The sequence below is a fragment of the Schistocerca cancellata genome, chromosome 6, assembly GCF_023864275.1.
Source record: "Schistocerca cancellata isolate TAMUIC-IGC-003103 chromosome 6, iqSchCanc2.1, whole genome shotgun sequence".
Lineage (NCBI taxonomy): Eukaryota > Metazoa > Arthropoda > Insecta > Orthoptera > Acrididae > Schistocerca > Schistocerca cancellata.
Window position 1 is genome coordinate 600872374 of NC_064631.1, and position 14349 is coordinate 600886722.

Here is a 14349-nt window from a genome sequence, read left to right on the forward strand (position 1 = left end):
GGTAACAAAGTTTCACTTTTGTTTTTCATTTTTATTCATATTGTTGCAACTCCACATGAGTCATATCTTAGACTAACAGTAGCAAGTAGCATACTCATACGCATGGGTGTCCGCTAGTACAACGGTAGCAGTGCGGTGAAGGAAACATAGCTAGAGCCTTGCAGACAAACAAAAATTACACGAAGCGAAATGTAGTGTGAGGAGGGCTATGCGAGAGGCGTTCTACGAATTCTAAAGTAAAGTTCTATGTACCAACATGGCAGAAAATCTTAAGAAATTTTGATCTTATGTCAAAGCGATAGGTGGATCAAAACAAAATGTCCAGCCACTCAGTGACCAAAATGGTTCTGAAACAGAGGATGGCAGACTAAAGGCCGAAATACTATATGTCTTTTTCCAAAGCTGTTTCACAGAGGAAGACTGCACTGTAGTTCCTTCTCCAATTGTCGCACAAATGACAAAATGGTAGATATCGAAATAGATGACAGAGGGATAGAAAAACAATTAAAATCGCTCGGAAAGGCCGCTGGACCTGATGGGATACCATTTCGATTTTACACAGAGTACGCGAAGGAATTTGCCCCCCTACTTGCAGTGGTGTGCCGTAGGTCCCTACAAGAGCGTAGCGTTCCAAAAGATTGGAAAAGGGCATATGTCATCCCCATTTACCAGAAGGGACGTCGAACAGATGCGCAGAACTATAGACCTATATCTCTAACGTCAATCAGTTGTAGAATTTTGGAACTCGTATTATGTTCGAGTATAATGACTTTTCTGGAGACTAGAAATCTGTAGGAATCAGCATGGGTTTCGAAAAAGACGATCGTGTGAAACCCAGCTCGTGCTATTCGTCCACGAGACACAAAGGGCCATAGACACTGGTTCCCAGGCAGATGCCGTGTTTCTTGACTTCCGCAAGGCATTTGATACAGCTCCCCTCAGTCGTTTAATGAACAAAGTAAGAGCATATGGACTATCAGACCATTTGTGTGATTGGATTGAAGAGTTCCAAGATAATAGAACGCAGCATGCCGTTCTCAATGAAGAGAAGAGTGATTTCAGGTGTGCCGCGGGGGAGTGTCGTAGGACCGTTGCTATTCACAATATATAAATAAATGACGTTGTAGATAACATCGGAAGTTCACTGAGGCTTTTTGCGGATGATGCTGTAGTATATCGAGAGGTTGTAACAATGGAAAATTGTACTGAAATGCAGGAGGATCTGCAACGAATTGACGCATGGTGCAGGGAATGGCAATTGAATCTCAATATAGACAAGTGTAATGTGCTGCGAATACATGGAAAGAAAGATCCTTTATCATTTAGCTGCAATATAGCAGGTCAGCAACTGGAAGCAGTTAATTCCATAAATTATCTGGGAGTAGGCTTTAGGAGTGATTTAAAATGGAATGACCATATAAAATTAACCGTCGGTAAAGCAGATGCCAGACTGAGATTCGTTGGAAGAATCCTAAGAAAATGCAGTCAAAAAACAAAGGAAGTAGGTTACAGTACACTTGTACGCTCACTACTTGAATACTGCTCACCGGTGTGTGATCCGTACCAGATAGGGTAGATAGAAGAGATAGAGAAGATCCAACGGAGAGAAGCGCGCTTCATTACAGGATCATTTACTAATAGCGAAAGCGTTACGGAGATGACAGATAAACTCCAGTGGAAGACTTTGCAAGAGAGACGCTAAGTAGCTCGGTACGAGCTTTTGTTATAGTTTCGAGAACATACCTTCACCGAGGAGTCAAGCAATATATTGTTCCGTCCCACGTATATCTCGCGAAGAGACCATGATGATAAAATCAGAGAGATTAGAGCCCACACAGAGGCATACCGACAATCTTTCATTCCACGAACAGTACGAGACTGGAATTGAAGTGAGTAGCGATAGAGGTACTCAAGGTACCCTCCGCCACACACTGTAAGGTGGCTTGCTGAGTATGGATGTAGATGTGGATAGGCCTTGTGACACTGAACAGAAGACTATGTTCTTGATCATTAACGTAACTCGAGAAACCCTCCAGAAATATACTGACACTATTACTGTCATGCTAATTGATACCACCAATCCTATGAGTTTAGATCATCCAGTACACATTAGCACTATAAACTATGAATTAACACATGTCAGAACTTATTTTGTAAAAATGGGTTACGTTCAAAGAATATGTAAAAACACAAAAACTACAACCAAGGCTTTTACCATATCAACATCGGAGTACTAGCTAATGTCTGACTGCACTCAGGGATACATACCTAAGAAAGGTTTGAAACCACAGCTCTAAGGGAATGGAATGGAATCGACTCAAAGTAGCAATAAAAAGGAGAATATATGGAAAAACAGTAACAACAAAGTTTTGATACGAGAATAACGGTGTACTTTATACGGGCTGCCTTTAAGCTCGGCTTCATCTCTCAGTGATGTGAACATATTTCAGGGACGATAAGGGGTCCGGATTCACCTTAAACTGATGGTCCCCTTTCCCCGATAGACTAAGGGCGGGCAAGTTGCGAAAGTGCCGTTCAATTGAAAGAACTTGCAAACAGGCGGTTGAACATCGCTTTTGAGGGACTCCCAGGCAGCCATACGAATTTCACTTTAAAATAATCAGTGATGTTAAAGCAATGACTGATAGGTTGCATACGACAGGACTAATCACGTCAACGTTTACCTCAAATATGATTAGTGGACACGTTGTTACATCGGCTAATACGGAGGAACACCTCGCAGGTCATTGGAATGCCACTACTCTTTTGCTCATATTGTATATTCACGCATATTGTATATTTCACATGTGGTAGTGTGGTGTAAGCGTTGTGTGATGAACAACTAATGCCTGGTTTTATGGTCTGAGAATGACAACACGTATTGCTGAAACTAGTAATCCAGTAATTCTGTTAACATAGCGATCTTGACAAATGAACTGGTTTTCAAAAGAAGACTGCAATACAAAACTATTGATCGCCTTCTGCACTGAATGATCATGTCATCTAACCATAATAAAGAATGGTTATAGCACCACATGTAATGGTCTGAAGGGTTAAATGGCATTTCTAATCAGAAATAAGGGTAGATACACCACTGAGGCAAAAATATTGTACCAGATGTTGCAGACTGATGAATAGAATAGAATAATTTTATTATGTGGCTCAACGGGAACTTAAGTGATTATGTATTGTTTGGACTCAACCGTAGAAAAGAATAATTTTATTATGTGGCTCAACGGGAACTTAAGTGATTATGTATTGTTTGGACTCAATCGTAAAATACACATTTCACAGGATGTCTCGAAGGGTACGAAACAAGTTTAATATGTTATGGCATCAATACTAATTGGCTACCACGTCTAGCGTATATGACACACTATCTCACAAGTTTTTAATGCAATTCAATCAACTTCGGCATTTGTGCCTCTGGTGATACGCACACCATCCAGTCTATATTCAGTCTCTACACACACTCGGTGCAACACATACTTTTGGCAATAGCAGCAACGATTCGGTTCGTGTAATCACTGATGTGGTTGGCAAGCTTTTGGTAGACCCTCTCCTTGACTTACATCCATAGAAAGAAGCTCATCGCTGTAATGTCAGGCGACCTAGCAGACCAGGGAACTGGACAACCCCTGTCAATCTAGATATCTGGAAACACCTAGTACCGATCATCTTGCACAGTCTGAGCCCATTGTGGCGGTGCATCACATTGCTGGAAGATGACCGTGCCTTCGTGGTCTGCCAGTTGTGGTAACGCAAACAGCTCCAGCATATCAAGGTAATTGTTAGAATTAACTGCTTTTTTTCTCAGAAAGAAGTGGTCCCATAATGCGATCAACCAACAAACAATACCATACGTTCACTTTAGTTCTGTCACGTACATCTTCCGTTACAGTACGCGGACGCGTTATGTCACAGATACAAACATTGTGTTTGTTCACTTTACCATACATGTGGATTGTTTCTCCTTCAGAAAATTGCTAGGTTGTCTAGAAAATTTCCATCCTCCTCGAAACGTTGAACACCTGCTGTGTGCACTAAACTGCTGTAGCACCGTGAGGATGGGTGCTTCCTTTCACGGTGTTTGAAGTCCCTTTGAACCTGCATGTCCAAACTGCTCTGAATGTACCATTCCATACACTGAGCCTTTTCTTGAACCGTTCTCATTATACTTCACGCACGAGGACTTGAAACACACACAAACAAAACTTTGCGAGTTTATCCATCACATAAACGAAACATGGCGTCCGATGTAGAATTCTGTAATGAATACACTACACAAATCACACTAGCGCATTTAACAATATGCCAAAATTAATGTTACATGCGCAAAAAATACAATAAAATTTAATCAATACAGAACAAGAATCTCCAACGAGAACCACCGCACAACAAAGCAGACAAGGTGCTCTTTATCACCAGCCATATCCTTTTCTACCGAGAGTATAGTGACGTATCTATCCATGGAAATAGTATCGTATGCATAAGTACTGGAATTTGGAATGTTCTTCTCTGTCATTCATCACATTTAAATTTCATGTTGTTTCAGTGTACTACAGAGAGCCATCTTTTTATGTAGAACTGAATTTGTGATACAGATAAATGTGTGAAGAAAAGACGCGCAGCCGGGTTACAGCGGTTGTGTCTGCCAACTATGGCAGCTCTGTGTGCTAAATTTCACACCATGTTTACCCACAACTTACCAAAAAATGTGTGCTAAATTTCACACCATGTTTACCCACAACTTACCAAAAAATGAATCATGTGTTCTTCCCAGTATACTCTGGGACTTGAGTCACAAGAAAACCCAAACACAAGCCTGTAGTCTGTCACTCCACTACTTTCCACATTTGCCAGACATCAGCAAAAACAGACTGTGGGTGTGTTAGTGTCACTAGAATAAAAGACTGGGGTTAGGAGTGGACCCTTGTTCTGTGACCGAGCACATCGGTGTTTAGCTGTACACAATTTGTTTAATTTCTGAATTATTATTAAGGAAGTACACGAATTTACATAGATTGTGACATGACAATGTGAGGACTGTTGTCAAGATGACGCATTACGTCCTGTCTAGCAGAAATAACACTGAACACAACAATATCACATTTAAGCAGAAGGTTCTCTACAAGATTTTTCTTACTCATACAGCGTGAAGTTGGCCATTATTACGACAAATCATTCGATTCCAGTTCTAAGTTCAGTACTATTTAGGATGACAATCAAGTCTTCGGAGGATGGTTAGTTATTGTGACAAGATGAGCAAAAGATTACTCAAGGTTGCTGGAGTTTACAGTGGATGGAAGCTGGTGAAACAGCAAGTTTACACCTCTGCCAGCGGTATTTACCTTTCAGCTGCGATGAGCTGTTGGCTGCATGGCTACTCTCGCCCTCTGAAAATGCGATAAAAAGCTAATGAAAACCTTTACTGATTTTATCAGCTGAAACTGTCCTATGTTTCTTGTGAGGCGAGAAAAAATTCACTCATCCCTATTCTGGAAAATATGGCGATATACACGTGCATAGATGGTGCAGCGTGTATGCTTCAATGCCCTCTCAGTTTTTGCAAGAACAGTTAACTACGTGACTGTTCCGTTTCTCTGCTGTCGGAGCTCAACGACACTACAACTAATATCTAGCTGAATGTCAGCTGAAATGAAGTGCAGTGTTCACACAAAATTTCTCGTTTGGTGTCTTACAGAGCGTGATGCGCCCTGTTCTACTCTTGACGCTGGTTCAGAGGAGAGTCCCCAAAGTTTTCGGTCTTACGTCTTTCGTAGCAAACTGTCCCCCCACCTGTGTCCTTTCGTGCTTCACGTCACGGCTTTTTCAGACCAATGGGAGAGTTCCTTTCATCTTGTGGAAATTACCTCTGCCAATCGAAAAGGGTCTACCTTTAAACTGCGTCGTAATATCGACTCTTTCTACTCCCTCCAAGTTTATTTCAGCCAATCGGATATTTTGTGCCTGCTCCTGACACCTAAAAGCTAGCCGGCCGGAATGGCCGTGCGGTTCTTGGCGCTGCAGTCTGGAACCGAGCGACCGCTACTGTCGCAGGTTCGAATCCTGCCTCGGGCATGGATGTGTGTGATGTCCTTAGGTTAGTTAGGTTTAATTAGTTCTAAGTTCTAGGCGACTGATGACCTCAGAAGTTAAGTCGCATAGTGGTCAGAGCCATTTGAACCATTTATGAACCTAAAAGCTACACACGAACATACCAGGAGCATTTCACGTGATCAACTGCGTCACTGGTGTGTTTGTATCCATCTGGAAATTCCCCAACGCAGTTTTCTAAAGAATTTCTCCGTCGTGCCGCTGCCTGCTCCCCTCGATGTATCGCCTGGCGAGCCCACATCTCGTGGTCGTGCGGTAGCGTTCTCGCTTCCCACGCCCGGGTTCCCGGGTTCGATTCCCGGCGGGGTCAGGGATTTTCTCTGCCTCGTGATGGCTGGGTGTTGTGTGCTGTCCTTAGGTTAGTTAGGTTTAAGTAGTTCTGAGTTCTAGGGGACTGATGACCATAGATGTTAAGTCCCATAGTGCACGCCTGGCGTGTTCGTTGTCCCTCTCGCCGTGGGTCACCAGCCCCTTTTAGAAGCGTTCCGTTCCACTCAGGCCGTGAACGCACAACTCGCGTCTGCCCCCAAACTAAAACATTTCTTACAGCAGCTTTTTTCACCTTTTGCTCACTGACATGCCGGATCTGGGTTCGGTGTGTTAATACTATCGAATCGAGTGTCATCCCTTTGCATTACATATTGTACATTTTGGTAGGCAAATCTGCTCGTTATCGTGAAGTATGTCAGGTGACATATTCATCTACATGTTACGATGTATAAGATCTCAATTAAGGTGCTAATTTGATATTCATTGAAGCTGCTACGTTGTAGTAGTTCACAAAGTCTTATTACATATATTCCCAAAAACAGTTGTACAAACCTTTTACAAACTGGCCTTCCAATGGCCACCGATAACAAATATAATGAAAAACCATACACACATATTTAATAGCGATTTACTGGGACTAAATCCCCATTGGTAAAACATGCAACAATGCAGAATATTAAATAAATTTCAAGTGAAAGAGAAAAATCCCCAACGGGTATCTTAGACCAATACACAGATCATAAAACAACGGAATTCCACCAGTTATATAGTGACTTATTCCACTGAACTCATTCGTGAAATCCGTTTCAAGTATAAGAATATTAAGGCAGAAAAGACAGCTATCTGAATAGTCAAAGCCGTCTTTATTCCATTGGAATAACAAGTACATGAGTTGCAATAGGTACATAGGTGTTTTGTACCACGCCGTACCCCCACCGGAGCGGAGGCTTAAAATGGGCGTAACACATCCATGAATAATAACAGAAAATAAACATAAATTAAATTTAACAAAATGAAGAAAGAAAGAGGAATAAAGACTGGTATTGCTCCTGTGATAGAGCCCAGGAGTCAGGGAGAGAATAGAACCAGCGCTCTACCCAACGCCAGGCCTGGGTATCGGGCGGTGAGCCGTCCTACGCTCGAATATTTTGAACGATGCGCAGCACGACGTCAGCACCGTGGAAGAGATGACGGCGGACTCCCGCACCTTGAAGCCCAGCTTCAGGGGGTCTCACGCGGATTGTGGGGACCAGGTTCCCCTCCAATTCAGGGTGGCCGACGAATACACACCACTCTGGACGCCGGAACGGAGGTCGAGGACAGCTCGCCTGATGGACGGCTTGTTGTACTTCGCCGCCTTCTGCTGGTGACACCAGTCGAGACGGAGTTGATCTCCGACTATCTGGGCGTCCACGATGCGGGCCTGGCCGTCTTTGACCACGATGATGTCAGGCTTGCGGAGGCCTTCTGGGCAGCCTTTAGGGCTGCACGAGTCCACGAGCGAGGTACTTCAGGACAGCGTCGTAACGCTTCACGCGGGACCCTTGCGTTTGCCCGCAAGCCTAAATGACGTGATTGGCGGTCTCGACGGCCCTGCAAGCCCGCGCGGCATCGCTTGTCAGCCGCAACCGCCCCACGGATGACCCATCCTAAAACAAGGGTGACCAAACTACTAGGAACAGGTGACACATCTTGGCGCCGCCTGAACTCATTAACGAGAGTAATCTTCAAATAATTACAAGAGAGTGAACGCCAATTAGATTGATGACATACACAACTTCAAAGAAGTAGCTGATGCCCAACGTTTAATAGCATCAAACGACGAGAATCCACATAGCATAAATAGGAATCCAGCATCAGGTAGTACAATACGCACACTTGCTAGTGCATTGGAGGCCATCGCCACCAGCCCGCCGTCGATACAGTCCTCACATCGTAACACAACGCCGCGAGCAACCAACGCTCCTCCGTAGCGGTCACTCCAAGACTCGCCAACACAACGTATGCCCAAGCAACGGGCAAGCACGACCACTAGGGCCCCGTAGCGGAAAAACGAGACAGCTATAGCCGGAAGCACTGCGCTTAAATAGCGGCTAGAAGAGGAAAACCAAAGACAAAACGCGCTTGCCAGAACGAGCGGGATTACTGCTGCTACTAGATAAGAGAATCAGTCGCGGCACCCACACCCCATGGCTCAACTCTCTGGGTACAGTAAGTAAAATTTCACCATTTCTTGTGCTTTCTGGTCTGGAAATTTTGGTGGCCACATGTGTACATTCGCATAGTTGTTGTTGTGCGACAGAGGCTCAAGCATAACGGAACACACGCCGTGTGGAACGTGAAGTTACTTAAACTGGACCTCTTCATTGACGTGTATCTAACAAAGCAGCAGTATTAGCACTTTCTGCGTGGATCAACCGAAATTGTGTCTACTGTACATCTACACATCGGACCACGAGCATCTCTTAGGATCGGCATTCGCCGTAGCTTTCCACGTCGGAGACCACCCACGAGCCCGAGGAAGCAATCTGCTGCCGCCCCTGACGCATCTTCAGCCCAGCGGACCGCAACGCGCGTGCCTTTTTGCTGGCGTCCGGACGCAGTCCGCATTCGTCTCGGGCACTTTGCGAGTACTGAGGGCGGTATCGGCTGCCGGCGCCGGACAATAGCCGCTCCCCGGCGCCCGAACACACGTGCGCCATGCATCACCATCCGGATACACGTGTAGCTCCGATTTATTACTCGCGCGGCCATAAATAATGAAGGCCTTCGACGCGGCTGTTTGAGTTATTGCCCGGCGCTTCCACTCGGTACCATTCGTACATCGGCCCCTCCCGCCGTCGTTCCGTGTTACAAGCGCGACCGCCGCGAGTACAGCAGAACGGCAGCTAATCTCATTTGTACCCAGCCGCCGCCAACCCGCGCATATTCGTAGCGCGGCGAAAGTTTTCTTTCTCTCCGCCTCGGCTATTTATCACTGCGCGAGCAAAACACCGACTGTTTTCCCCTGTCGCGAGAAGTAAGCCACGCTCGAAGACTGAGACTGGTTTCTAGTTTCTCGAAGAGACATCCTGCTCGGATGGCAAAGATCGCTAACCTGCGAAGCAGCTGTATGAAATATGAGAAGCAATTTACTGCATTCGCCTTCAAGTCGACCTAACTAGTTTTTATAAGAGAGGAAATCTCGTGCTCGTGCAAGATGAAAAGTTGTTAAAAGGTGGTATCGCTTAGTCCTACGTTAGACAGCCTATCGTTTCTTTGCACTACATCACTGATCCCGATGTACCAAGCAGGCGGTGACCCTGTTATTAAAACCATGTTCACTGCTGTTTCCTCATTTATTCTCTCATTTCTGACGGATTCGTTTCCCCCGTGTTGCTCTTCTCGTAATTCCTTTGTAGTGTTTAAAGGATAAATGTCTTGGATATTGTACTGAAATGCAGGAGGATCTGCAGCGAATTGACGCATGGTGCAGGCAATGGCAATTGAATCTCAATGTAGACAAGTGTAATGTGCTGCGAATACATGAAAAGAAAGATCCCTTATCATTTAGCTACAAAATAGCAGGTCAGCAACTGGAAGCAGTTAATTCCATAAATTATCTGGGAGTACGCGATTTAAAATGGAATGATCATATAAAGTTGATCGTTGGTAAAGCAGATGCCAGACTGAGATTCATTGGAAGAATCCTAAGGAAATGCAATCCGAAAACAAAGGAAGTAGGTTACAGTACGCTTGTTCGCCCACTGGTTGAATACTGCTCGGCAGTGTGGGATCCGTACCAGATAGGGTTGATAGAAGAGATAGAGAAGATCCAACGGAGAGCAGCGCGCTTCGTTACAGGATCATTTAGTAATCGCGAAAGCGTTACGGAGATGACAGATAAACTCCAGTGGAAGACTCAGCAGGAGAGACGCTCATTAGCTCGGTACGGGGTTTTGTTAAAGTTTCGAGAACATACCTCCACCGAAGAGTCAAGCAGTATATTGCTCCCTCCTACGTATATCTCGCGAAGAGACCATGAGGATAAAATCAGAGAGTTTAGAGCCCACACAGAAGCATACCGACAATCCTTCTTTCCACGAACAGTACGAGACTGGAATAGAACGGAGAACCGATAGAGGTATTCTAGGTACCCTCCGCCACACACCGTCAAGTGGCTTGCGGAGTATGGATGTAGATGTAGATGTATATTCTTTCAATTTTTATCTATTGCTTGAATGTAGCTCATTTTTCAAAATAAACTCTGACATGTTTTAACTTAAAATTGATAGCCCTAATGTTTGCTGGAGGACGTAGCCCTTGCCAAAGCCGATTTACTAAACACAGCCTTCCGAAATGCCTTCACAAAATAAGACGAAGTAAATATTGCAAAATTCGAATCGAGAACAGCTGCCAACATGAGTAACGTAGAAGTAAATATCCTCGGAGTAGTGAAGCAACTCAAATCACTTAATAAATGCAAGTCTTCTGGTCCAGACTGAATACCAATTAGGTTCCTTTGCGAGTATGCTGATGCATTAGCTCGATGCTTAACAATCATATACAACGTTCGCTCGACGAAAGATCCGTACTCAAAGACTGGAAAGTTGCACAGGTCACACCGATGTTCAAGAAAGGTAGTAGGAGTAATCCACTAAATTATAGGACCTATCATTAACATCGATATGCAGCAGGCTTTTAGAACATATATTGTGTTCGAACATTATGATTTACCTCGAACGAAATGGCCTATTGACACACAGTCAACATGGGTTTAGAAAACATCGTTCCTGTGAAACACAACCAGCTCTTTATTCACATGAAGTGCTGAGTGCTATTGACAAGGGATCTCAGATCGATTCCGTATTCCTGGATTTCCGGAAGGCTTTTGACACTGTACCACACAAGCGGGTTATAGTGAAATTGAGTGCTTATGGAATATCGTCTCAGCTACGTGACTGGATTTGCGATTTCCTGTGAGAGAGGTCACAGTTCGTAGTAATTGACGGAAAGTCATCGAGTAAAACAGAAGTGATTTCTGGCCTTCCCCAAGGTAGTGTTATAGGGCCTTTGCTGTTACTTATCTATATAAACGATTTGAGAGACAATGTGAGCAGCCGTCTTCGGTTGTTAGCAGATGAGGCTGTCGTTTATCGACTAATAAAGTCATCAGAAAATCAAAACAAACTGAAAAACGATTTAGAAAAAATATCTGAATGGTACGAAAAGTGGCAGTTGACCCTAAATAACGAAAAGTGTGAGGTCATCCACGTGAGTGCTAAAAGGAACTCGTTAAACTTCGGTTACATGATAAATCAGTCTAATCTAAAAGCCGTAAATTCAACTAAATACCTAAGTATTACAATTACAAATAACTTAAATTGGAAAGAACACGTCGAAAATGTTGTGGTGAAGGCTACCCAAAGGCTGCGCTTTATTGGCAGGACACGTAAAAAATGTAACAGACCTACTGAGGAGACTGCCTACACTACGCTTGTCCGTCCTCTTTTAGAATACCAGGTAGGACTAACGGAGTACATCGAAAAAGTTCAAAGAAAGGCAGCACGTTTTGTATTATCACGAAATATGGGAGAGCGTGTCACAGAAATTATACAGGATTTGGGCTGGAAATCATTAAAAGAAAGGCGTTTTTCGTTGCGACGGAATCTTCTCACGAAATTCCAATCACCAAATTTCTCCTCCGAATGCGAAAATATTTTGTTGAGACCGACCTACATAGGGCGGAACGATCACCACGATAAAATAAAGGAAATCAGAGCTCGTACGAAGATATAGGTGTTCGTTCTTTCCGCGGGCTGTACGAGATTGGAATAATAGAGAATTGTGAAGGTGGTTCGATGAACCCTCTGCGAGGCACTTAAATGTAATTTGCAGAGTATCCATGTAGATGTAGATGTAGATGGAGATGTATATAAAACGTTTTAGTATTTATGGGAAGTTTCCCGAATCTTGTTGACGAACAAGCCTACTGCTGAATGTTCAAAAATGGTTCAAATGGCTCTGAGCACTATGGGACTTAACATCTGTGGTCATCAGTCCCCTAGAACTTAGAACTACTTAAACCTAACTAACCTAAGGACATCACACACATCCATGCCCGAGGCAGGATTCGAACCTGCGACCGTAGCAGTCGCGCGGTTCCGGACTGAGCGCCTTAACCGCGAGACCACCGCGGCCGGCCGCACTGTTCTTATTATAATGGAATGTCACTTAATAACATATCTGTGACTAATGCTTTCAAGCGATCGTAAGTTCAGTACGGTTGCAGACTGTTCATTCTCGGTGTAGCGTAATAAACAGCGTTGTAGATATCAAGTGACCTGTTATTGGTTCGTGTCTCAATAGATCCCAACTTTCTATATTAATTTTCCAGTTGATTCTGATACTTTCTCATTATTTTAGTAAAAGCATATTTTATAATACTGTACGTTTCGTAAATACAAATGCACCCTTTCTGAGGAGTGAGCTTGTTTGGCTTAGTCTTCAAGGCGGCTTGCACTACTTGCAGTATGATTTTTGCACTTTCTTGTTTTACGTTTTGTATTTCATTTGTTTTAAAGATTCTGCTACTGAATAGGAACAGTGATCGAATAATAAGACCTAAGAGTCTTACTGAAAAGTTAGAATAATGACGTGAGTTTAATCTTACGTAAGTGTTGTAAATTTGTATTGCGCTATTTGTTACGGAAATTTTATACGCTGATGTCCTTATTGAGTGAACGTGATACTTCCCTTTTTGTCTTGTAACACGTTCACGAGAATTGAAGTTTTTACTTATGTACACCAGACACAACGACCTGACTACCAGATGGACAAGGAAGTATATTGTATATAAGAAGCTCATTTCCAAAAGGTACCAAATCCGAAAAACTGAATTGACATAAGTGGATTTATAACTACTTCGAATGATCATCCATGTAATAAGAACCGTTATGTACGGCAATACGTAGCATATCCGTTGTACATTTCCCCTTAAGACTTGTGGTCAATGCTAAAGATTACCAAATCAGTCTTATTTCGTTTCCAAGAAGTACAGAATCACAGCAGACAGTCGTTGATCTTCACACTTGCTGTCACACAGAACATGATCGCCATTTGTTTGCATGACACTGTATATTGTAAGTACGTGTCCGGCTCTTTTCTTTTTTGTTCATTGCGAGTTTTTAATTAAATTATGGATCTGATACACGAGATGAATAATGTGAATCACTAACACCAAATGAAAATCGTAGGAAAAAAAGTGGAAGAAAAATGCCGCTAAACAAAATAAGCATGCAAAAGAGGCTAGCATTACACCCCACATTAGCCTCAAATTACTAATGCACGCGACAGTGACTTCTCCAGTGTATTATCAACTGAAATTCAGGAGTTCAGTTATAGTTTCTAAGAGACTAAAGATTCTATTTCACAAAAGAAGTTCATATCGCCATACACTGATGTAATTTCAACGGACAGGTGCAGACCCAATCAGGGAAGTGGTAAAGATCTCAAGAACAAAATGTATGTAATATATAAAATAAAATCTCAGACTGGAGAGATAAATGTTGTCGAAATACATTTGTAACTGTATTGAACATTGGTAAGTGCAAGGTTGAAAATGCTGCAAAGGCAGGAAAGGAGACAGGTGCTATTAAGAGAGGTGGGTCTAGACTGTTCATTGTTTATTGTTCAGGTTGGCTGGAATCAAACAATGAGTAACATATTTTGTAAAACAAAAATATTCTCACCAATTTTCTTTGGAATATTTGTAAACCTTTAAGTAAATAACAGTTCAAAATAGCCCATGAAGAGTTTAAACTGCAGTACGAAACACTGCACGTGAAAGAGTCAACTGTATTTCATTGCTTGAAGTAATATGATGTAACTCTAGAACAACAGTTACCAAACTTGTTACCAACAGTTACCAACAGTTACCACATGCCTGTGCCAAAATATTCGAAATCCGTTTTTTTTATTCAA